Source organism: Prinia subflava, chromosome 28 (genome assembly GCF_021018805.1).
Source record: "Prinia subflava isolate CZ2003 ecotype Zambia chromosome 28, Cam_Psub_1.2, whole genome shotgun sequence".
NCBI classification, from domain to species: Eukaryota; Metazoa; Chordata; class Aves; order Passeriformes; family Cisticolidae; genus Prinia; species Prinia subflava.
The window spans coordinates 1,672,273-1,699,284 of NC_086274.1; the positions used below are offsets into that span (position 1 = coordinate 1,672,273).

General features: G+C 40.8%; 1 protein-coding gene across 2 annotated transcripts in view; it reads right to left on the bottom strand.

The window, feature by feature from the left end:
• Positions 1 to 27,012, bottom strand: part of LSAMP (limbic system associated membrane protein) — a 995,705-nt gene that overhangs the window by 571,920 nt on the left and 396,773 nt on the right. The window lies entirely within an intron of this gene.

Genomic DNA, 27,012 nt, shown 5'->3' on the forward strand with positions numbered 1-27,012 from the left:
TTTTCTGTCATGGACCTGTCCTTCAAGAAAATCTAATCAAATTTTGTTGTCTCCGATGACCAAAGCTTTCACTGCTTTTCCTTTTGATCATCCCTGGAATGCCAGAACAGGTATACAGAGTGTGCTGGAACTATCATTGTTTGCACATAATCATCATCAGAGATGTTTAAAAAAAGGAATGAAAAAGCTAAAGTAGCAATTAAATACCAATTCCAGCCACGGCCTTTCAGCAGTAACTGGTGTCTTTTTTTTCCATTTATGCCTCTGTAAACATCTACCTATATTCAAATTCCCACATTCCCTCCTTCCCTAGCAGTACACAGACACTCAGTATGAAAACACTGCTAATATCAGTGAAGAGAGAATTTACAGCAGTACTGTTAGAGGAGTGGGGGCAGAATTTTTCTTTCCAACTTTTCCTGTTGTCTAAAGTGGCAAGTGTATCTATCAGGATGACTTTATAAGCTGAAAACCAAAGAAAGATTTTCTGTAGGCTGGAGGAAGTTGCTAAAAGAAAACAAACATCCCTTAATATTGCTATATTGACAGCAAAACATTTTAAAGAATTAATGACCCGCTTTACCAGAGATGTTTATGGAGGCAGTGTTCAACTCTCCTGCCCAAGCCCACAGGGACAGAAATAAGCTGCTTTGGGATGCCGTGCCCACTCAGGATGCAGACCATCTGCAACAGGGTTAATGTCACTGGAGCACTGAGAGGAAGAGCAGACATCCAGGATGCCACCATCTACTGTCACTGTCACGGTTCACCGGTGGAAAGGTGCTGCTCTGAAAACCACTCACGAGCAAGCCTTGAATGTCATGAGCTTACACATAGCCTTGAGTAGGACAGAACAGTGCATATAACAAGCAGAGCTATAACAGGTAATAGATACCTTAGTCTAAGTATTTATTTTTTCCTGATCTTCAGGCATGTATGTGAGTTAACACTCAAAACCAGAAAATCGATGCTTAAAATTTGTTACTAAGCAAACATTCTAAAAATCCACTTTAGGTCAGACTTCCTTTTTTCCCCAAGATTACCTCGTTCAATAAATTTCTCAAGATAAAAAGCATTCTAAACAAGAGCAATCGCTAAAAGTGTATTCAAAGAGATCTAAAGGGAATTCCCAATTATCCTTATAAATCAATTTTACCGAAAAAAAATTCTAATGGAAGAAATTTTAAAGGCAGTTTTTATGACCATTTTGAATGTTGCTATCAATTAATTATTTATGCTCCATTGACAATACTTGAACTGTTTTCAGTAAACCTGTAGATTTTCCTCCATGTATGATGGCACTTGGTCAGGCACTAGGAAAATATCCTGCTGTCCTAAAAGCCTCTAAAATGAGCAAATCCCAAAATTTAAATCCAAGGCTAGCACTGTTAATGTGCTAAGGAAATGAAAATAAAATCATGAAGGATAAGGTCTCTGCTGTTTGCAGCATTTTTTTTTTTCATTATTTCTGATATTAATCCCTTGAAGGGCTCAAACAAGGTTTGAATCAGAGCTGAATATCTAAAAAGCAAAAAATATGCCTGCATCTGAAATGAAGCTGTGGCCAGTTCACATGTATGCATCACTGAAGTTCCCTCCTTGGTTAGAATCAGCGACACGCCAAGTGAGGTGGCAAGGAGGGGTGCCTCAGGAGGGGATGTCCCTTGATGTACCACCAAAAGGAGATCACTCAGGTGATATAACTACTTTCACACTTCTCCCTGAATGTAGTATCATCCTTCCTGCTAAAATAGCAACACTACTAGGCCTCCCTAGAAATTTAGCGAACATCACCTAAATTCTGGGGTTTGACTTTTCAATGGACCATCTTCTTACACAGAGTGTTTTAGGTCAATCCACAATCCCACATTTTGCAGCAGCAAAAAAGACTCAACCAAAAAGTGATGCAACTTTTTCACCATTCTTGTTCATTTGCACTTTGAAGCTCTGCAGAAAGGAATTGTCCCATCAAAACCGATAATTTTGCAGGATTTTTCTCTCACATTCTACACACTGATGTTGAATGGAGGTTGGAACAATCAAGAGAGAGCTCTTCACCCTTTATTTGCTTTGTCCTGATCTGTGTCCTGTCCTTCCAGCAGTTTAGGAATGAGGGTAGGGAGGGATTCTGGATAATACTTCAAGTGTGGAAGAAGATGTAGAGATTACACAAGAGTTTATGATGCTGGAGATATGGGGAGGTCACCATACGTACCAGGAGTAAATCGCACAGAATTTCTCATTGCACAATACAGAGACTGAAGATATGCAACTCTGAAGCTGTGTAGCAACATCTCAGCTAGAAGGACTTTGTAAATTCTCAAGAGCAGTTTTGACAGCAGGGTTTTGAAAGCTAAATCCTTCTGGACTAACACCCTTGCCCACTGATAGCTTCTCAGGAGAGGTGACAATTTAGTGAAGGCCAAACCAAATACCTTGGCACAGCCTAAACAGCATCCCAGGAACCCAGATCATCCCCAGTGAACAGATAATTAGCTCCAGCATCATTGGGGGAGCTAAAGGCTGCCATCCAATGGGTGACAACTGAGACCTTACCATTCCTGACCCAGGAAGGGGAAAGATCCCCACAGAATCAGGCTTGCAACATCTCTGCGTAAAATGAGGAAAGGGGGGTAGCCCTGGCTCACCAAGGCAATCACCTGTGGTGTGGGACAATTCCTTTCAGCTCATGCCTCTGACGAGTGTCAATAAACACATTCTGTCTGGGTAAGTACAGACAGCGCTGGAACCACTTCCTGGGGCTCACAGAGCCACACAATTTGGGTTTTTCTGAGCTTGATTAATCATTGTCATTTATCTTCCTCCACCAGTAGCCAACATAGTTGTTAATTTAGGTTTCTAGCCCAGGAGATTTATGTAAGCAGGTGATTTTCCAAGATTGTCTATGTAAGAGGAGAAAACTTTAAAATATTTACTGGGCTTCTCAGCAGCATCTGAAAAACCAGTGTAAGGGAAGCACATTTTTTATTCCTCCCATTTTAATCCCTATACCAAAATCTGTCTGCACACTCCTGTGAAAGATACTTTTCTAGCACCGTACTATGAGTTAGTAAATTTGTATTCTGTTTCTTATTCTATCAGAAGTTTTATGAGTGACTTCAGCACTGCCTGTTTCCCTGTCTGCAGAAGAGAATGAAGTTTTTTAGTAAAGATCAAAAAAACAAAAGCTATTGAGTCTTAATCTTTTGCTTCTGTATATCGAAGAAAAGAATTTCTGCCCTTATAGTACATCTCCTTGTCATGACTTGCCTAAAAAACAAAATCGTACCTTCCAGCTTCTCTGTTTTCCCACACTCCAGGATTTCACCTTGCTGCGACTGCTTAAGGTTCAAGTGTTCAAAAGAACTTAGCTATCTATTTTCCATCAACTTCAATGAGGACACATTATCTGTTGATTTACTTTAAGGGCTGCGTATCTAACCTCGGGCTCTGGAGTCTAAGCATGTTGTCCTTTGGATACATTTCTGAAGGACTTCGCTCTCAGTGCTTTAGTTCAGAAAAATCTGAGCACATATACATTTGCAGGAACTATCTTCATTCCTCCAGCCACTTCTCATGAAGTGGTACTTAAGAAATATAAAGCAAAAACATAATTTTAGAGGATGGGAAGCAGCTTCATCCCTGTAACCCTGTGCTTGCACTTAACCTGAAAGATGAAGGCACCAGTTAGTGTTGAGCTCCTGTGATAAAGGCCTTCTCAGAGCACAGGTGGACATTTTACAATCTTTGGCTTCACAAACACTGTCACAACACTGCTGCCTTTATTACTGTAGTCTCTAGAGAACAGAGTCCAGTGTCTAGAAGAAAAAATCATAGCCTCCTGTGTTTTTACAATAATTGCTAGCCAAAAGAAATGGGAAGAAGGAGCATGGATCTTTGCCTATATTTGTGTGTTAATAAGAAAAGAGAACATACATACAAGCAAGGACAAATTCATGAACCTGAAGACAAGCAAGCGTTTGTATCAGCTGGCCAGGAAAACTTGAGTTCCTTCATAGTGAATGTTTTTATTTTAAAAATCTGACAATCAACAGCCAAAGAGAACAATTATCTACAATCAGAGAAATGTTATGTAGAGCACAAGGGTTAATTTTATACCCTCCAGTATAAATAATTTAAAGAATTGCACTTATTTCACTTCATCTTCTATTTTGAGAAGTCTTGGGAATTTTTGATGAAGCTACTTCATTTGCACCAGAAAACTGTTGCTTGGAGGGCCAGAAAGAGAAACCTTGTTTGTTGCAGTAATTTTCAGAGTCCTTCAATACACACAGCTACCTGGGGGAAGGCACTTAATTATGGAGTTTGACTCTTCTCAGGAGTCTTTCCTGACCTTGTCAAGAAGTAATTGATGATATGTGACCTGCAGATCTAAAAAGGGTGTGTGACTTCTTCTGTCCCTGCTTCTCCAACTAGCCCTGACAGAGGGTGGCATATACAAAAGAGCAAGAACACCAGTCCAGGAACAGCACACAGCTGTTAACAACTCTGAAAAAATGTAAAAACAAGCTCTGTTGGAGAATCTCTTGTACCCTCCTTCTTCTGGCCTCTAAGCATTACTCCAGAATTCTGTTTTCTAGATGAAGTTAGAAGGACACAGTTTCAGCCAAACAGATACTGAAAGGAAAAGAGCAAATCATACTCCAGCAAGTTTCAGAAGCAGCAACGTCAGGAGCAGATTAATAATGCCACCATGAGCATATGTCATGTGAACATATGCATGAGACAGGATAAAATATTCTGACAGGCAGAGCAAGAGGATGAGTATCATCCTTTCCTTGCTTTCCTCCCTTCATTCTGATTAGGTGAGGAGCACGAGATCTTCTAATTAGTAGCAGCCAGCCTCAAATACCAGTGAAGCATTTAATACCAGGACTGTCACAGCGACCTGCTGTACCTAACAGCCCCAAAGCAGAGAGGTGGGAGCCACGGGGACACTGTACAGGGGTGGGAGAAAGCAGCAACTCAGCAATCGCTCACCACTGACCAGCCAGAGACACAGCAAGGAGGAAAACAAGGTAGCAAAATCAGAGCTCTTGGCAAGTATTTCTGAAGACAGTTGTCCCTTTTCACCAAAAATAAGGCCTTTACAAGATACCTTGCTGACAAAATTTTGTCTCATCAGCTCAGATTTGTCCCCTAGAGCTCTCATATTAAGAGGCTCAGTGTTTTCATACAGAGTCTGTGATCATGAGCTGAAGGACAGGCTTGGAGCCACTTGGGAGTAGAAGACAGGATGATCATGTGCACGTCTTGCATGCTTTTGTGAAAAATAAGAAAAAAATAAATATATAAAAACAAAAGACTACCAGCCCCTAGGGAATTGTGGGTGTTGGATCCTGAAACTTACTTTTTGTAGTCTTCATCGTTTCCTGCCTCTGCCTGCATATAAAATAAGAACAGGAATGGAATCTTTTACCATCAAATCTTGATCTGGTGACAGTTTTCTCCACTTGATGGTTGAAAGTGCTTTTGAGTTTCAGGCTTCCTTTTATCTTGTTTGCAAACAGAATGACGTTTCTGTCATTTCAGCCATTTGCCCTCATCATCAAAATGGTGATGACAGCCATTTTCTGAAACTATGGGGTGAAGAGAAAGGAGGGGAATGACGAATTTTGGAAGACGGCTGTGTATGTAAAAGTTTAATCAATACAGAAACAAAGTGCTACTAGGTTCAGGAATGCTGCTCATCTCCCTAAAACACCCAAATACAGGCAGCAAGGAGCTTCTAGCCACTGTGAAACCTTTTCTGTGTTGTAGAACCAGCAGCTGTAAGACAGTTTTGACCTGTACTTTGCTACATAGATGTAATACACAACAATTATGTTTCTCTACGCTGGATAGACCCGTAGAGAGGTATTAATATGTCTTTAATTAATTATCATTACTACAGATAGCTAATAAAATGTCCTATAATTCAATTTAAGAAGTCTGTTTTAGGTAGCTGAAGGACAAAAGTATAATTTCAGTTCTGATTTTTTGTCTGTATGAATGGGATTAATCAGATGTGCTCAGAGTCAGAAACCAGTTCTGAGCAGTTTTTCCGGCAGGGGGATCTGAGCCCTCACCGTGCAGAAAAAGGACAATGATGCATTAGAGCATGACCTTAGGTGAAGCACTTAACCTCTTTGTGCCTCATTTCCCCCCCATCTGTGGAAACAGAAATGGCATTTACCTAACTAGCAGGGGTACTGTGCAGCTTAATTCATTACTGGTTCACTGTGACTTTGAGAGCCTTGGATAAAAAAGGTGCTAAGAATCAGCAGGGGAAGGAATGACACACAGGAACACTACATATAGCTGGTGCAACAAACCAATTGTCAATTCAGATACACACTACTTACATGGATATTTATTATAAAGGGTACTTTTGTTGGTGGTTTTGATTTGGGGTCTTTATTGGCTTTAATGTGCTGTATTCCCACCCCCAGGAAATTCTCTATTAATCTACAGGACAGGGAACAACACTTGCTTTCCATACCTTATTGCACAGACACATCCAACTGTTGATAGAGAGGGACTGTCTCCAAGGCAGAGATTAGACCTCAGGCTTGGCCCTTCTGTCAGGACTCTCTTCGAGAGACAGTTTACAGTTTGGGGATATGCAGTTTGTACAGATGCCCATGAGGTTAGCCAAAGCCACAAAGTCAATAAAATCAGTGGAAGGATTTGTGTTTGTCTCAACATTCCTTGATTCAAGAACAAGGAGCTGATGCAAAGCCTACATATTCTCCTGAGACATCACGATGATGCAGCTAACAACATTTCCTAGGCTTCATTCACATCTGTGGCACAGAAGTATTATTGGTAATACTCATATTACCAATCCCTAAAGCCACCTAGCTTCCCAGCTTCTTATTTAATTCCTAATGCCCTGCCTAGCACAAGCTGTGGGAAAGTTGGCTGATACCTGCAGTATCAGCTGCTAATATGCCACTGGCATGTTTTAAAAGTACAAATTATAATGGCTTTATTTCTATATAATGTTAATTAGGGGCATGAACTATGGGAACTTGCATCACCCAGAGAAATTTAACTACCAAAACTGGACACATATCAGCATTATAAAATGTGAGCACATCATGGGGCTGATTTACATCCTTTGCTGCTAAAACACCTCTCTACCTGTACAGACTCCAAAAAGACATGTTTGTGTCCTGCACTTAACATCAGTAAGAGAAGAAAGTGAGCCCCCTGACTTTTTAAGTCTCCTCCCACTGTCTCTTCTTGCTTGTGAAAAAGTCCTTGTATGTTTGGGTGAGAGAATGCCATGTGTGTGGCTAGTGAGCAAACAGCTCACTGCATTGCCCAAAATCCCAGCAGCAGTGCTGTATAAACCTAGAGATAGGCAGGGCAGCATCTAAAAACATGCTCTCACATTCCTTTATTTATCTGACAGGAATGGGAGGTCACAATAAGGCACGTTACTAAAAGGTTCTGCAGAGTAGAGTACTGTTTAACGTGTCAGAAACAACTGAGTGTTGTGACCTCACTTTGGATAAACACATTTTACACCACAGACATTTAGGCAAATAATGTTTGGCTATATTAAGTAATGAATAATTATATTAAAAGTAAATTAAATGTAGAAGAGAGGCAAGAAGGAATTGCAATTTGAATATTTCATCCCCTTGCTATTTGTGCTATAAATAAGTGTCCTAAAGACAGTCATTATACCAAGTCTACTAATAAGCAACGCCTTTTCTGCTTCTAACTCACTGATTTCTAAAGCTGAGGACCACACCCCCAGCTTGGTGGGGTTTTTTTGTTTGTTTGTTTGTTTTTGGTTTTTTTTTTTGTTTTGTTTGTTTTGTTTTTGGTTTTTTTTTGTTTGTTTTTTTTGTTTTGTTTTGTTTTTTGTTTTTTTTTGCTTGTTTGTTTGGGGTTTTTTTGTCTGTTGGGGTTTTTGTTTTTTGTGGGTTATGTTTTTGTTTTGCTTTGTTGTTGTTGTTGTTTTGTTTGGGGTTTTTTTGTCATCTCTGGCTGCGTTTTTAAAGAAAAAAGAAGTAATCTTTCCAATTTTTTAAAAGCAAAGACAACATGGACCAGTACATCCTAATGTCTTATGAATCAAATAGACAAGGCTTAGGCTTACTGTGTTTTAAAACCACATGGTTTCAAAGCTCATTATGTCCTGGTTCCTTGGATGCCCAGCTTTTCAACTTCTCATGCACGTGCTTCTTTTCTGGATCTTCCCTGCTATGATCGGGATCTCACAGAAGGACAGAATGGAAATCTTGTTATTTACCTATTTAGTTAATTTAGTTTTGTCAACATAACTATTCCTAATAACTATTTATTTAGTTGCTTAGTTCCCTTGCCTTTTTATTTGATAGGAAGACAAGGGAGATGCACTCGTGGAAAGTTAAGGATGTTTGCTTACCAGACCCAGATTCTGAAAATGTTTGCACTTCTGTGTGCCTTGAAGGGCCTGTGTAGTGAAAGCAGCCTCCCTCATTTGCATGTGAAGAGCACATGGAGCTAAGCAGCATCTCTGGCTGTGCATTGCCAAGTGCTCTCCTCTCTCTTTACGGGATTATGAAGTGCTCTCATAAACTGTCAGACTGACACCTGCAGCGAGCAGCACTCGGGAGTGTCCAAGCAGCGCGTGAGAGCACTTTACCGCGCCAGAGAGAAGGCAAGGAAAGCAGGGGAGCCCTTAAAAAGGAACGAGATCCATGCTGAGATAGAGAGGTGCAATTAAGAGTGGCTGGCACTAAAGGAGAACCTTTTTCTCCATTTTCATTTCTGAATTGCTAAGGAAGCATAAAAAGCCCCTGCATCTACATATCTGAAGCTCAAGGTAGCATTTTCTTTAGGAGCAAAGGGGTGCCAGGGACTCTGGTGTGCCCTCTTGCTGCTCATGCCGTAGTGTGCTGTCTAGCATTATGTTTTCAAACAGATTTCAACATTCAACTGGGAGAGTTCCCACTATGACCTTTTTAATCCTAATGATAAGGCAGAACTTTTTGTTTTTCTCTTTTTTAAAATGTTTACACAAAGAAGTCCTGCTATGTCGTCGCTGCTTTCCAGACACTTGGAAAGATGATCCCTGCCTTAGGGAACTTTTAAAGACTAAATGCAACCTGGGGTTATCAGCAGAAGAAATCACAGAGAAATTTTTTACACAAAGCTCCAAATCTCTCTGAGATTGATACGAGCGATTTGCACTCCCAACATACAGGGATAAAGTGCACAAAGTTCAATATTTTTATATAACATTATGCAAGCAAAAATAAAGATGCAAAGGGGCACATGGAGGGATCCACATTTCCCATAGTGTATGAACAATTCTTATGGTATGTAGTGGAATTCTTGGCCTGGAGAAAACCAGTCCAGAAATGCCAGGCCTAAAGGAATATGGGATGGAGAATATGACTGTTGAGGTGATGTTACAGCTCCCAATACTATATGACAGCAAAAATTCCTCAGTGGGGAAGAAGCATTTAGATCCCTCCCATAGATCATTTATTCACTTTGAACAGTGACAGACTTAACTTCAGCCACTTGAGAAAAGCAAAGGAGCAGTGGAAGATAATAGAAGAAGTTGTAAAAGTAACTGTCAAGCTCAAAGACAGAAGACTAAGACTTATGTTCAGTTGTCAAGAAAGATAAGGAAAGTTAGCCCCACAGTGTAAAAAAAATTAGAAATGAGTCAATCTCTGGGGAAAAGAGCAAGTCAAAGTAGGAGGAGTGCCAATATTAAAGTAGTCTTTTGGGGATCTTTTCAATTGACTGTTCCACTGAAAGTTAGGGGAAAACACAACTGTTTTAGGAAAAATAACAAAGGAAACTGAAAAGCAGAGAAAGTGGAAACTATAAAAAGCTGGGAAAAACCTGTGAGTATGACTCTCCCAATTTATCAGATCAATTCATAAACACATATCTTCCTCTTAGAATCCTGCTTGCATGTCCTGGATTCAGGTTTACCATTGGAAGACATGAATCAGTGGACTCCAGAGTGTAAAAGAGGACTCATGTGAGAACGGAGAACTCTGTGGCCAAGCTCACGCGTGTGAGAGCTGGGACAGGTCCCTGTGCATAAGTGGTAGCAAGTGACACAGACGTGATATTTCAAGTGCTCCACTTAGGAAACTATCTCCATAATCTTCCCCCTGAAACAGGTTGCTCCCCGGTGTTTAACGAATGGTTGGTCATTTAATGGCCCGAGGCAAAGCCAGGGAAGGTTAACGCACTGACAAAGCGGACATTAACTATGATAACAACAGCTTTCATGGAGCACCATTGCTATTACAAACCTTATTCAGCACCATCATGCCAACAGTCATTCCCTACTTTTCCCTCATCTTTCAAATAAAGTTAGTGTCTTCATGATGCAGCAGAGCAAACAGTGCAGCCAGAATCCGAGACCTTCAACTTTTAATAACCGTCTTTCTGTTTGTTCAGGTACAAACAGTATTGGACTTTGCCTGGAAGATACATCAGCACAAAGAAAGCTCCATTTAAACAGAACTTCACAAGCTCCTTTTATCCTGAAGCAAGCAAAGGGAGAGAATGGTCTCCAGGAATTTGGAAGGCACACCAAGTGCTAATGCTGCCATCCATGGAAACGCTTGGGGTCAGGTTGGACAGGCCTCTGAACAACCTGGTCTAGTGGAAGGTGTTCCTGCTCATTGCAGGATCGGACTAGATGCCTTTAAAGGTCCCTTCCAACCTAAGCCATGCTATGATTTTATGATCAGGAGTTACATTTTGTTTGCTTTGTAGGAATCACCAGGGGTTCCACGCTGAGGTGTTTCTGGGCTACTAGGTACTGTTCATTTAAATATCACTTTGCCAAGGAAACATGTAAAATACATTGTATCAAGTCAATGATGATATAGACTTCTTTCCCCCCAGCATCTCCTGATGTGTAAGATATGCTTGACACTTGAAGCAAAGTTCTGCTAGGAAAAAGACCCACTGTGTGGTATTTGCTTTGGAAGGCACAGGGAAGGCTTCCAGCCACAGAGGCCATTAAAGATGGAAATGAGCAGACAACAGCTACAGATGTTAATGAGGTGCTGCTATGGAATACCTTCATGGTGCTCAGAAATGAAACAAAAGGGATGTGGGTTTTTTTGCTTCTTTAGGACCAAAGATAAGGTATCACAAGTATTACCCTGCAAAGATTGAAACCCGGTCTCTCACAAAGATTCGAGAGTCCCAGCGACAATTAGGCCATTGAGGGCTCAGAAGATGAGCCTAATTAAAATCCTCAGTGCTGAGATCAGTGACCTAACAACACTTGATCTTGTCAGCTCTGCCACATCGTCTTCCATCTATTGGTGAAGGGCCAGGAGCCAAGAGCAATGGATAGAGGCTGGCCACAGGTGCGTTCTGCAGGGTTGTGGGAAAGGAAAAGAGACTGTACAGTATCACCCACACACTGGAAATGAAGCAATCAGTGAAACTTACAGAAACTAAATCTCAATTAGGTTTTGAAGTTTAAAAATGACTGAGATCAGATGGCTGAAATATTTGTATCCAACCCATATGATAAATGTGTTTAATATTAGTTGTACTTTGAACTTCGCTATCTCCTTCCACTTTAAGAGCTCAAAAGGTTTTTCAAGCTTTAGAAATAAAGCCTCATAATACCTCTGCAAGGTCAGCACTATTATTCTTATTTGTAAAAGTAAAATAACTTGGCCAAGGTCACATACAGAGAGTCAGCAGCAGAGCCAGGAATAAAACCTATCTTTTTTGGCTCTTGGTTACATATATTTAAGGTGATCTGCAAGGGAAAAATACTTGGGTATGTGCCTATTTTTTTTTCTTTTTATGATGATGAATAAAGAAAGTGTTAAGATTTTTTTAAGAGTTCATATAAACTGGCCTGAAGGACAACAGTGGTACTTCAAACAGGAATGATGACACAAATTTAATTTTCAAGCACTTTGAAGTCCATGGGGGGAAAAATGCTAAATTAAATGTTGGTTAATAAATAACAACAATAAGGATAATAATAATAATAATTTGCTGTAGCACTAGCAGAATAACTCCCTATGTGAGCACTGTATTTGAGAATAAAAGTAAGATGCTTCTGATACAATTACTCCATCTCATTTATGGCTAGGCCACAGTGGTATAATTATAATTATTCCACTATAGTTCTACCAGTTCATTTCCCTGTGTAAAATAAGCCCTAAGGGATTCTTTTCCTGCTTCTATTCAACATTTTAAATTTATATTCTTTTTACTCTAGACAGCCTCTGATGGAAAATTCAGAAAACTACTGCATACCAGGAGACCTGGGGGCACATCTACAGATAGCAACAGGTGTTCATAACTGTGACTCTGTAGATCACCTTAGGATCTGCTTTTAAAAAAGTGAGAGGGGGGGGATCTGTAAGAACACTGAGCTGGTTTTGTTTTGAACCACACGGAAATGAGATGAATGGGAAGCCATCAACTCAACTGCTTCCCAGGAAACAAACAGAAAATCCTCAAAACCAAAATCCCTTTCCTGTCCCCTCCAGTTGAGTAGACTGTATGAATGGCAGATGCTCAGATGATCAATCCCTCTAAAAAACCCAGGGTTAAGTACCCTTTGACATTCTGAAAGTATTGGTTCGGACTGTAACTAAAACAACAAAGCTAACACTAACTCAGGAGTCCCCAGCACATTTATCTTTTCCCCATTAGATGAAAAGCCAAAGTACACCCATTTAAACAGGTGTCATATTTCATGTGAGACACCCAAATTGGAGCTCCAATGAGGAAAATCCTGCCTTGCAAATCTATGATGTCATTCACACAACAGCCACCTTTCCACCCAGAAATTTTTACTTACTGGAGCGTGCTGGCCATAGTCAGTCCTGGAAATCTAACAAAGTTGTATGATATACCTCTATCCCTACCTCGGGCTCCTATTTCATTGCTTGTCTTCCCCTGGTACACCTGGCCCTAGGTCAGTGTTATGAGATACAGCCACTGGATCGCGCTGCGGTTGCTCAGGTGAGTAACTGCACTCCCACAGTGACAGAACCCACCTCGATGCTGGCTTTGTTTTATGCAAGTAAAAATGGAAGATTGGCAGGCAGGCAGCTAAATAATATCTCTGGAAAAACAGTACAGCTTAGATCTTTGTAGTTATATGTTCAGACTTCAGCAGTCACACTTCTGCCATACATTTCTGCATCTGTAATTGCACACTGTGTCCTTTCGATGTGATTTGCAGAGCTTTGCATTGCTAAGCTTACCTAATAATAGAAAAGGGCTACAAAATCCCCCAAGAAGCCTTATTATAGGAGCTTGCTAAGATTGCTAGCAAAACACTTCCCCTGAATTTTTGAGGCTAGACATACACATGTATATGCTTTATGAAATGAAGGCAAAAAAAGTCTTGCTCTTTTAGGATATCCATGTCATGCCAGTGATTTCCCCTAGGTTACTGCATTTTAAGCACATAGTAGAGGCAGGAGAAATCAGAAATAGTAAAAAAGGTTGCCATACTTGTAACACAAGCAAGAAAAGGTGAGGCCCATCCTGTTTAGAGGTGCTGCCTCGGAAAGGTCTCTGGCACCATTAGAAGTTGTGTCCTGGAAAGCTGAGCACCACCACAACAACAGCAGAACACACAAGAAACCTTCCATGGCAATGTATGAGGAAACTTGCAAAAGATGGAAAGCACGCTTGCCCAAGTCTGCTACCTGCTCAGAGTACCTCTACTCCATCTCCTTGAGGAGTTAGTAGCTATTGACTATTCTTCTATCATTATCTCAATTTCCAGCAGTAGAGAAAAATGTCAGACTTCTGAAGGTTATTACATAGACATCTGTCTGATAATAGCAGAACTATTAACAACGTCATGTTTGTCTTACTGAGTTCAGTAGTACAGCATTATACACTCAGTGTGCATTTTCCCAACCCACTGCACACAGCAGATCTAGGACTAGGGAATCAGCCTGCCAATAGACTCAGGCCTTTTTCAGAAAGCTCATGCTGCTGCTGCTGCTGGGATCCACCACACAAGCTCCAAAGCACTAGAATTAATTCACCAGAAGAAGGAGAAGAAAGATCATCCATTCAAGATGAATGACCAAGAGGTCATCAAAGATGAAAAAAAAGAAAAAAAAAAGAAAAAAAAAAAAAAAAAAAAGAAAAAGAAAAAAAAGAAAAAGGAAAAAAAAAAAAAGAAAAAGAAAAAAAAATAAAAAGAAAAAGAAAAAAAAAAAAAAAGAGAGAGAGAGAGAAAGTAAAGAGACCCTGTATCTGGTCCTTTGCCAAGACAGCAATTCCTTCTCAGGTGTGCATTTGATCTGGAAGGTCTCTGGATGATAAAGATGATTGTGTTACCAAACTAAAAGCAACAACCCACTGATTCCCACTTGCTGAGGAGGTCAGGTGATGAATGGACAGGCACACAGAGAGAAACATCCTTTTGGAGGGAGTTCCCTAGAAGAAGTTTGATCTGGATATCAAAGAAGGGGAGAGTGAGGATAAAAGAGGTCCAGGCAAAACAGAGCCAGTGTATTAACAAAGCTGCTTTTCAGTACACCCCTAAGAGAAGCCTCTCTTCAAAGAAGGTGACACAAAAGATAACATTCAGTGAACCAAATTATAGCATCCACTTTAACAAAGCCATCTGAGCACAAATAATTTGCAATTACATGATCCACTTAAAAAAAGCAAGGAAGGTGGAAAGAGATACAAACCAGTCCTTTTCAGGAACAACCTGAGGTAAGAACCCAGATGGACATTTCCTTGCCCAAGTGCCCTGCTGGCTGGACAGGGTGCTTCCAAAAACTGAATTCACTAGTGACTCAAAGGTTTGACATGGTATCTTCCTTCCAAACATCTCTAAGGTGCAGCTTTTCTCAAAGTGGAAACAGTCTTCAACCTCTACATTAGCACTAACAACAGGCAGGGAATACTGGAGAACAGTTTCCAAGCAGCAAACAACAGCCCCACCACACCTATGCTGTTCCTTTTAATCCTCCAGGGTCATTGCTACTCCTCTTTTATGACAGAAAGAACAAACTTTGTCAATATTCATCTAGGCTTTTATATGCTGGGCACCATCCCAGTGAAAACAATGGAGATGCACCATCTGTTGCACCAAAATCAACTCTCTCTGGTCTCAGGCTTTTTTCCAGCCTGTCAGCACAGGAATGTGGAGCTATTACCTATAGCCAGTGTTTCCCATGACAGAACCAGTCATGCTTGGATCATCCCTTCAGCTAAAAATGCTGATTTCAGATGGCAGGGAAGTGGAAGTGTTTCACTCATTAGAAGAAGTTTCTACTAAAAGCTGCTGCAAAATGCATGGTCTTGCTAACCCCACAGTACCTTTTTTCAACTTTTCTCCAGGGAAAAAGGGATGAGATATTTAGCAAGCAGAAGAGACAACCAGAGATGGATAGAAGAAGCAGGTTAACTAGCATGAAGATATTTGTAACCAGCAGGAAAGCAAAGCAGTAGTTAAAGTTTGTCAGAAAATAAGAGTCAGATATCCTGCAGCATCTGAAAACACGCATTTAATTTGCCAACTCAATTACATTCCGTTTTTCCTGGAGAAAAGTAAACATCATGAGAGAGGAAGAAAAGAAATTTTTGCTTATAAAACTGTGAAGGCTTTCTAAATTTCAAAAAGTTATTGCAGTGTAGGCAGAATTTTGACTCCATTGACTTGAGAATTGAATTCCTCCTTAAAGACAGTGAATAGTCATAGTAGAAACCTGCTCCCAGACATTGACCCTAAACCCTGCTTTATCTCTCACTTGAAGGAATTGCTTCTGGTACAACCACTGCAGCAATGTGTCTTACTCTTGTTCAATCCACGTCTGCTGGTCTTCACACCAAGAGATGGTATTCAATCAATAGCAGAAGCCAAACTTTTTGAGATATGTTGAAATGATTATAGCAATGTGGACAAAAGCTTAGCAAGACTCCTTTCACTTGCCTAACTAAACTCCAAACTGGTGAATAGCATAATTTGATGGGGGGGGGAGTGTAGGGTTGGATGTACTTAGAAGACCCAGTGCTCATGAAAAATCAGAGATGTCACTAAGATGTTGATGCTTTAACCAACATAATACACAGTCCAACACAAACAAGGATTGTCAGAGCAACACTGGCTTGAAGCACTTTTTTCCTTTCACGTGTCATTTCCCACTGTGTGAATTATCCCACCACACTTCACAGCTTCAGGTTTCCACACATTCCCCTTGATTTCTTATCAGAGAGTGGTGAGACAGGGAGGCCTGATTTCAAGGAGCACAAGGCAGACCTGCCACATTTACTTCTATCTCCTCTTCTAACTCCAGTAGATGTAGGTTGGTGTGGATGTTTTTATGCTACTTGAATCCCGTAGGGAAGACAACTTCTCAGCCAGCTGCTGAAGCTGGTTTCCTAACAAAACAAACAGGAAGGAGCAAGGCAAGGCACCCAGCCCAGCATGAGATACCATATGAAATCTATTTTATGCTTATCATCTGGACAGACACCCCATAACAGACACAGGCATCCCACAGAACCATCAGTAGATATACTGGCCTATTTTGCCCTTAGAAGCAAGGAAGAGTGGAAACACAGTTATTTAACAGGTAGTTTGGGCTTATCCAGAGGTTATGAAACAGGAAACTTGAGTAATTTTTTTTCTTTTTCATAATGGCCTGTGATTTGACCAACACAGTATAACTGTGCAATATCTAAATTAAATTCTTATTGAGACAATCTTACTTCAAGCTAGACTTCTCTCCCTTTGAATTTCCAGACCAGATAGAATGAACACTGATGATCAATGAAGTTCAACCAAAGTTCAGCACAGAGGCAGTTCCATGCAGGAGACTAACCGAGCAAATCTAAAAGATCATGGTGTAACACACTTAGTCAGGAGATTGCCAAAAAGGCAGCTCTGGAGTTCAGCATACAGGCTATTCCCTCAGTTAATGTAAACTCAAACTTGCTTGTCTGCTATGTTGTACCTTTTGCCCTTTCCAGATTAAAGTCAGGAGAATGTTCCCCTTTTTCTTGTCCTTTCCCCCATTTTCTGTTTCATAAAATGAACAAAACAAGGAGTATCACAAAATTAATGATGAAGAAGAAGACCAAACAAGCAGAGCAGAACATGGCAGATTATGCAGTTAAACAGGAGAAGCTATAACAAAACCAGAGAAGGACAAGATCTGCTTTTACCCACCAACTGCTCCTCATTTGTACAGGGAACCACAGTATATCATCATCATTCACCACTACTCCACACAAATCACTCTGTAACCATTTTATACCTTCATCTGAGCCTCTATCAATCCTCCTTTTGGGGACAGCTTCTGAAAATCCTCCTGCTTTTCTGTTTCTCATTAGAGACATGCACAAACCCCTCAAAGCTACAGCTTCATCATGCTTCTTCCAGAGCCAGATTTTGTTATTAATAAATTCATATCTCTCAGTTGAACCTGTTTTGCTTGTGATGGTATTTAGTGAGTGATCTCTCTTGACCCTTATCTCAACTCATGAATCCTTCATTATATTTTCTCTCCCCTGTCCAGCTGCAAAGGCGAGTGAGAGAGACTTTGGTGGGTGCCTGGCGTTCAGCCAGGGTCAACCCACAACTCTGGGATAACAGTGAACAAACAGCAGCACGAGAGCAAACATAAATCAAAGACAGAAAAAACTTTTTCTTTTTCCCAGAAGCCAAAAGGGCTTCCATTTCAGTCCTAAGATGGTCTGCAAAAGAGAAACAACAGTTGTGATGCTTCCTTTAGGAAATCAAAGACTGAATTTAGAGCAAGAAAAGTAAGGAAATTATTTTGATAATAGTTCAGAATTTGAAGAACTTGTAAAAAAGATGGAGGCATCCTCAAAGTTCATTAACTTCTGAAGCAGTGTCCCATGCCCAGCTTTGCTAGTGAATCCCCCAGAGTAATGGAGAATGCTTCAGGTTTGTGCATCCTTCATTGCCTCCTTAGAACTGCAAGGAGCCCACCAGCTGCAAGCCCCTTTTCCCCTATTTCAGAAAGGCTATGTTGTATAAGGAAATACCACTCTGGTCAGTCGTGGTCAACAGATCTTTTCTCTTTAGATCTCTTTTTTCCTCTCCTTCCATTTGAGTTTTTTTTTTCCTTCTTTCTTTTCATACATGAAGGCAATATTTACAGCCAAGGCAGTGCTGAGTAAGATGCAGTGATTATGGCTGATTTTATCACAGCCGTATTACTTAGCTGCAAGGTGAAGCGCTGTGCTAAAATGGATCATGAATCCCTGGAATTGACTATCCGTCACCTTTATAATCCTGATGGAAAGGCAGGTCACATCAGGCCTGACAACTCCCCATGCAAACGAGCCTACGCCAGTGACGTCTGCTTGCCTCAAGGCATTTATTTGTCTGGAGAGAAAGGTGATGCCTTAGGGAACTGGACTAGAGAAAGAGGGAGAAGAGAAACCAACTACTCCCACTGCCCCTGCAGGAATCAAGTGCAAATACAGGAGTCTTTCTGTGCCAATTTTGTGCACAGAAAGACTGCCAGAAGTACTGAATGAAATAATATTACAAGCAGCTAAGAAACAGGACTGTGGCATGAACGCCTCCCCTTAGGTAGAAGAACAGATTTCAGCTTCAAAGTTAGAAAACTAAAATAACACCAGCTCACCACTGAGAATTTGTAGGATCAGATGAAATCCATAATGAGGAAAAAACCCTCTAAAATGTCTGAAGATTCTAGTCATAATTCCTTCCAATTCGGTGTCACTTTCTTTCTTACAAAGTCAGATTTAAGAAGTGTCTCTAAGTTTGGAGACCAAATCCATCAGGGTGTAAGCAGTGGCCATTACGTGTGGCACCTATGCAAGAAAGCTCACAGAGTGATGGAAACGCTGAACCTCACAGGAGGTGTTTATTTGGAGACAATCAGTTCACTTGATGAGAAAATCACTAAACTACTCTATTGGATCTTTTTAGCTGGCATATGGCCATATCAAGGAAACTTCCCAATCTGCCCATTCACAAGACTCTCTAGCAGTCACACTCCCAAGGCCAGGGACTTTATCTGCTGGGACTGACTGGTTTATCTGAAGGCCTTTGCAGCAGGTGGCTCCAGTGAGCCAACATTTGCCTTGCTTGACTCTCTGCATACCCCAATCACACAGTCAGATCAGATTTCCTTAGCAGTTCTACCCCAGGTTTCCCTTCGCAGAGTCTCAGCGGTCTCATTCCATAAAGCAATTTATTCATGGTGCAGTCACATGGAAACATGCCAAGCTGGTGCCTCTGAGGCAGACCCAGCAACAAAGTACCCCCTTGGCTTTTATCTCCTCCCTGTCCAAGCTCCACAAAAACTCTTGCTCTTCCCTTCTGAGTCTTCAGCCCTTTGCAGTGCCTCCCAGTGGCCTGTCCACCAGTCTTTGTGCCCCTTGTTATGACAAGGGTTGGCAGCTCACAGCCTCTTGTCTCTGGCTCCTGCCTCCCAGAACTCAACCTGCAGCGCCCACTGCAGCTGCACCCAGAGCAGCCTGCACCAAAATATTTCTCAACAGCCACATGCAAGAGGGACAGTCTAGGAGAAAATACTAGCTACCATGTTATTTACTGTTTCTAGCGAGATTGATGCCCTGCTTTAAGCAAACACCAGCTTCTTAAGGCAAGACTTGTCCTGAAGTATAAACGCAGGTTGTCTCGTTCATACGCCTCCAGGTTTGGGCATATCTCAGTATCACCAAGCAGAATGCTTGCTCTTGGTGCCCATGCTCTATCCCCAGCATAGTTTCTTACAAATCAGGCAGCCTAGTCATAGTCAAAAACACAACTGGTCCTTGTTCCTGCCTATGCTAAAAGAGGTTAATACTACATGTGTCACAGAGCTACTACACCCTTGTAGTGAAAAGTGGGGTAGATTCTTTGAGATTCCCAGATAGATGATATTAAAGAAGGGCAAAGACTACTTACATCTCGCTTTTCTCACCTGTCCTTTCTTCCCCTTTCCTCTAGTGCCTCTCCTGGGTAAGTCACATCCCAGCTAAACCTCTTAGTGAGTGATTACATTAGAGATAGTGCTAATTACCAAGTGTCTTCTGCGTGGTACAATCTTATCAACACCCCACACTTTCTCCCCTGAGGTGAGGGGGCTTGATCCATTTCATAAAAGTATGCTAGTTATCTGCTCCAGCAAGCTCCATTCCCTCAGGCCTGAAGGTGGATGGTTTTATTTAATTTTTTTTTTCACTCTGAGCACAGATTCAAAGCTTTTCTAGAGGAACCTCTCGCCAGGGAGGTGGGGTTACCCCAACAACAGACTCGTGGGTATTGCCCCGTGTGTACAAAAGGAGCCAGCCGGTCCCCAGGGTGCTGTGTTTCAGGTAACACTCTCAGAGGCTCATCCCCAGCAAGCACAGCAGTTCTACTGTCCTCCACCAGGCACAGGAAGCCAACACCTGCCCCACAGCTGGGAACACTGAGTTTGGAACACAGGGTTACAAAGGTGGAGCAGAAGTAGCTGCAAGAAATGCCCAGCAATGCCTTGGAAAGGCTACTGAGTCAGAGTATTGCCTGTATTGCCTGGTATTTTTTTTTCCTAGAATCTTCATTTGACCAAGCTCTGCCAAGGCCATGATCTTCTGCCTTGCAGCACTCCCAGTCCTGAGTTTGGGGCTCCCCCCACATTTCTGACAACTTAATATGGGGTAGGCTCAGTGACCCTGTGGGTTTGGCTACAATACTGCTCATTACCAAGGCTTTAACAGGATAATTTCATCTTGCATTATAATCCAGAACACCATTTGCTTTTTTATTAGTGGACGCTTCGGCTGTATTCTTTCTGGGGGTTTAGTTATTTTTATGTTTGAAGGTTGTTAGTGCTTTGTTGGTTTGTTTTTTTATTTTGGTTTTTTTTTTCCATATAATTTGTGTGCATATTACTCGCTGTCCCTGGAATTCATTTTGTTCCCTGCTAATGAAACCTCTGCGTCGCTAACAAAGCAGAAAATAAAAAAGGTAAATAGCACTCTCCAGAAACAATTTGTTTCTTGTTCCGTAAATTTTTGCTGAACAGCATCTCAGGGAATTTTCACCCCAATAAGAGCAGAGAGAAGCAGGAGATGATTGAGAAGGGGCTAGAAATGCAGTTAGTTGATCTGGAAAGGAAATAATAATTATATGCACACGGTAGACAACTAGGTACCCAGACATCTGCACCTGTGAAACTCCAGAAAGCACTTTAGCATCCAAGTCATTTGACTGAGTAGAAAACACTGATTGTAGAGACGTTTCAAGGGGGGATTAGTTTTCTCATGTTTAACCCTTTGGATCTACACCAAAAGTCAGCTGCCCTTACCAGACTCAGAAAACAGAAGAGGACACAAAATTTATGAGAAATCCTGTTCTGCTAAAACACCTAAGGTAGTTATAGACTGTGTCCAGCGGTATTGGTGCCAGTGAATGCCAAAGGAGGAGATGAAAAACTTAGGAAGAGGTGATGCTGGTTTTTCCTAGTATGTCTGATGCTACTACCTGCTAGAGAAAGGCACAATACATTTTACTAAAGGTAGTTTCTTTCTCACATAGGTGAGTCAGCATGTTCACTTTCAAATAGCTGAATACAAGTCAGAAGGCTGAAATTTTCCAAAAAAATTAGACCACTGAAGAGATTTTGAAGTTTATACTGAAGATCCTAGATTAAAGGCTTGCAACTGAAAAAGATGTGAATTTATAGCTGCTTCCACTGATTTTACTGTCTGGCATTTGGATTCTAAACCCTGTAATCCAAGCAGAGAGGTAAAAACAATGTGATAGGGCAGGAATGGAGATGCTCTTACATCCTTTCCACCAATAATTAATATGTCATCTCTGTGCCGTATTGCTTGTAAACTAAGAAATTACTATACTTCCTGGAAAAATAAACCAGCCAACATCAGATTCAGCCAGAGTGAAAAGCACTGAAAGCCAGGTTTTATTTCTGAGATTACTCCATTGGGTAAAGGAGCCAAGGGAATTAGATGGCCAAAAGCCATGTGGCCCTAAGCCCCTTAGCCACCTTTAAAATTGCATGCACAGCCCTGCACACATGAACACACCTTTGCCCTATCACTCACTGGATTACTGGACCAGCTCTCGTATGGAAGATTAAATACAAACTGCTCTACTGCTAAAGCATATTTATTGAGCTTTAAACACCATGTAATTTATACATCTCTCCTCACAGAGTTGGAAAAACTCCATCAACAATAATAACGGCAACATTCAATTTCAATTGGTATGTTTTTAACCTACAATAAGCAACCTGTTATAACTATAAAGAGGTCTTTAGAAGTTATGCAAGGTACTAATTGAGCTGCTAGGAGATCATGCAGGTTGGTTTTGTAGTAACTCTGCAGTGAAAAAAATGCAGCAACCAGAAAAATCCTGGCAAGACAGCAGAACCATCTCAGGAGATGATTGCTTCAGCTGTACTAGTTATTTACATGAAGTCAATTCCAAGTGATTATTAAGAACATGAGGTTTATCGTTCAATATAAAAGGCCAGTTCATTATGTCCCCACAAGCTACAGCTTAAATGGCAAACCTCGATAATTTAGTTTTTCTAACAGCAGTTTGGAATTTAATCGCTTCACAATAACTGCATTAATTCTGAATTAATTTCTTAATGGAGATGTAATTGTCTTAAGTTTCATCTGAGGGGGCAAAATATGCTCTCACCAGCATAAATCTAGTGTAACTTCATGCGAGAGAGTGGTATGATTTCAGCATAAGGAAACTTGAAGTCAACAGGCAGCTGAGTTTTACAGTGGCATCAGAGGAAACAGCATGGCCCAACCACCATTTCACTGTTTCACCTTCAGTCTCATATGACCCTTGTTTGCCTGGGCAACATGCTGAACACAGATGAAATCACATCTGTTTACTAGCATGATTAGAATAAGAAGAATACTTCATCCCAAAAGGCTGCAAAGCATTTTGCTGCAGGGAAAACATTTCTGTCAATAAGAAAATGCTTTTAGGTCTGGGGTGAAGACACCGGCTCATATAGATAGAGATGCTGAAAAGGCAGACAGCCACATTTCCATTTGGCTTAGACATTCAAGCTGACACCTCCAAGTACTATAACAAGCCCTGTATGAACAATTTAAAGACAATGCCTTCAGAAGGTATTCACAAGAACTCAGATGCTGTTGTGGCAGGCATGCTGGAATTCCTTAAAGCAGAACTGAAATCAATGGGAACAAAAAATGATCACTGCTACAGTGATGATATGGAGGAGAACAGTGATGGTAAGAAACTGATGCTATAGGAAGAATGCCTAGATAGCATGGACAGGGACTGATGAAACATATTTCAGCTCTCCCAGTTGCCCATTTGAATGGATGAACTCTTAGTGGCAAGAATAAATTTGAGAACACAAAAAGCAACAAAGAAATAAACCATCTGGAAAAATGAGTGCGACAGATGAAAGTTACAAATTTCATATGTAAAAAATGTAGACTCAGTAGACTCAAATTTCCTGTGTGACTTGCAGATTTGTCACAAATCTGACAAATATGCAAGTCACACAGGAGATCTGAGTCTACTGAGTGCCCTAAAGCTGCAAGGAGTTCATTGAGGCTTGTCCCTTTCAAGGCTGTACCAGGGAACATACCAGGTGTGGCAGTAACAACTCTTAAAATCTGAGCCAGACAGGTAAGCTGCAAACTGAATCCATGATAGCAAGTAAACCTGACTGAGAAAACACCAAATTACACAGCCCACAATTCCCTTTCTTCAATTTAAGGCCTACCACCTTCCACCATTTACAAATACAACTTTTTCCTGTTGCAAACAGGCAGAGAAAAGAGAAAATTTTCAGATGTTTGTGTTGAACATTTTTTACCAGCACACAGCAACCTCATGTGACTTTTCCATCCATTTTACATCTATTCACACCACTGGTGACATGGAAACACCGACAGCCCCTCTAGTGTTTGATTTAATATTTATCAAATGAGAAGAGCAGTCACAAAGAGTATCCTGCTAAAACATCATGCACCTGCTCGCCTGCTCCTTGAGGACCTCCTCCACAAACACTGCCCTGACACAACCTTTGATAGAAGAAAGAGAGCAGCTTGTTTTGAGGTCTGCTGTTTATATATTAATACATCAGCAATAGATTCCTTTACAAACAAGACATATGTAAGCAAATAGATATTCACTACCTTTTTTTGTGAAGGCAAGAAGTCATAAAGACTATTCCTCCTCTAGAGCCAGAAATGCCTGAGTAGAAAATGTTCATGATGTGAGCAAGGCAAGCATCATCAGAAGTTGTGTTAAGAGATTAAGAGACCCAGCTTCTTTGTATGCCTGAAAAGGATGCTGGTTTTCAGGTCAGTGAGCTGACCCTCCCTATCGATACAGTTCATGATGAAATTTAGCAGATCAATCATCTAAACTGCTGGAGAGAAAGGAAAAAGACCTGCCAGAACAGTTTTGATTTAATTTTTTATCAAAATCCGATCTCTCTATGGAAATTGTCAACTTCAATGAAAAGTTTGATGACTAAAGATTCAAGAGTTTCATTGCATTAATCTCAGAACATTTTGTTTAGATCCATTTTTTTTGATTTTTCTAATGTCATGTTAATATTTCATCTAATCTACTGTCCTCCATCAGATGTGTATGAATTATTATTTACTTATTAGTCTAATACAATAAAAAAGGAAAAGTAAATAAAACAGAGGAAATAGTGAGAGTTTAAATAAAAAAGGTAATTCTTCCTCATTGGGAGAAAATTGAACTCTAAATTCAGAATTCATCTCAATTTGTTGAGACAGGCTAAAATTCTAGCATGCACAATATAACAGCCCTGGAAATCTAGTCATTATAGGCTCTTCTGGCCAGTGCCTAATCTGTTCCAGGCCAGCTGGGGAAGGAAATAAAGCTCAGAGAAAGAAAGGAAGATATAACTTAGCAATACCTTAGAAAGAAACAGAATTTGCTATAGCCTCTGGCATTCCGTGGTATCACAGACATTTGCCTGTGGTGTCCCAATTCCCTGACATGCAAGACACAGTGTAATTCACATTAGGGCAGATTTTCCAAAAGCAGGTGACAGACCAAAGGCTTACCTGTGGTACAGTATGTCACTGGATTAAGTAATTTTTATGTTGTCTTTAGGTCTTTACACCACATCCATCACTAGAGTATTGCAGCAGCCGCTGATGTTCATCAGAAACAAAATCAATAAGCAGTCAAGACTGCATAAAATGGTGGCCAAAATTGGGGTCTTAATTCCACACTTTGGCAGAGTGTAAATAACATGATCCTTCACACTGAAAGACCAAATGTGATTAGGAAAGCCCCCGTGAGTCCCATGCTGAATCTCCACAATAAGTTACAAAATGCACCTATACATAACTACAAATCTAAGCCAAAGCTCTGGGTTCAGACCCAGCAAAATTATCTTGTCTCTGAAACTCTTGGTGGTGGGTCTGAAAGGTACAACAGTCTTTTCTGGACTTCAGACCTAAGAATCTGTGAATTTACAAAAATGTAGTGCCTACCTCAACCAAAATGACCCTGCACATTTCAAACTGTAGCAATCTACAGACACATCCTACAACACCCACAATTTGGGCAGCAGAACACTCCAAGCCCTTGTGCACATTGAGGCAGAGGATGACATAGATGAGCTTTCAGGATCCCTGCAAACTGTTTTCTCTGTGATCTTAGGAAACCTGCACAAACTAGGCAGCAGGGAGCTTTCGTACAGCTCACCCGGTAGGATTAACCTGGACCAATCCAATGGAAAGTGTTACCAATCACAGAAAAACATTCTATTAAAAAATATTCCTTTTGCAAACATATATTACTAAAGGGAAGCTGGTACAGGGCACCTTTCTCTCTCCCAGCTTTGCACACAAGGAGTGCTGGGGTTATTACTGGCTCATCATATATTCCATTAAGACTGACAGTCTGAAAAGAGAGGTGCCATTTGCACAAGTTCTCACCAAGCTCCAGCAGCCCTGTCAGTGTCACAGCTGGACTAAGATTCTGTAGTGAGCAAAAATGAACTCAGAACCTCTTTAATATATAATTAGCAATAAGAGGAGTGTGAGGGCATTTGAATAATACATCTCATGGTCAGATAAAGCTGTAAGAGCCAAAAGAGAAAGGGCATAAAAGGTCAACGGGGCAAAAATCAGAGAAAAATGAGACTAATGTACCTATGTGAAGTGAGAGGTCCAGTTTTAAGCTGGTAGTAAAAGTAGTGCTTTTCATTTCAAAATGCCTAGCTTTCAAACACTTCCAAAAAAGAGTCAAAGGCTTGTGAGAACAACTGCTCCCTTATGCAGAGGAAAGAGAAATCCATAGGGAGACTGTGAAATTTCCAAAGGTACTTTCAGGTTGTCAGTGTCAGAGTGGAGAATACAGACCATTTTCTAATGGCTGGAGGAACTGGCCTTTCCCATCCTATCCCTGATAGAGGGTGCCCAGAAGAAGGGAGATAATGCTCAACACTGCTGAGTTTTCCCATACACTGGATTAAAGAGTAGTGTTTGGTATTAGCATCAAGTTCACTGGAGCCAGGCTTGCCTAAGGCTACACTGGTAAAAGTTACACTCTCAATGCCTGATAAATGCAGAGGAAAATAAGAGAATGGGAATGATTTACTGCTAAACCCCCACTTTCAGCACCTCAAATACAGATGCATTTTTCTCTTGTATTCTGGTTCTTGTTCCTCATTTTCATCACAACCTTTTTGTTTGTTTGTTTTGTTTTGAGGTTTTTTTGTGCTTGTGTGTGGGTTTTTTTGGTGTTTGTGGTTTTTTGTGGTTTTGTTTGTTTGGGTTTTTTGTTTGGTTGGTTGGTTTGTTTTTTGGTTTTTTGGTTTTTTTTTAAATTTTCAGGACTACCTAGAATTACAGATCAGGCTTCATTTAGAGCCACCACCTTAATGACTACAGCACCTGCAAAAAATAGCATAGATACAACTTTTCATTTTTCAACAGAGCAGCTCTTCTGACCTTGACACGTTTGTGGTCAATTTTAACTGAGTGTACCATGCCTATCCACCAACTCATCCA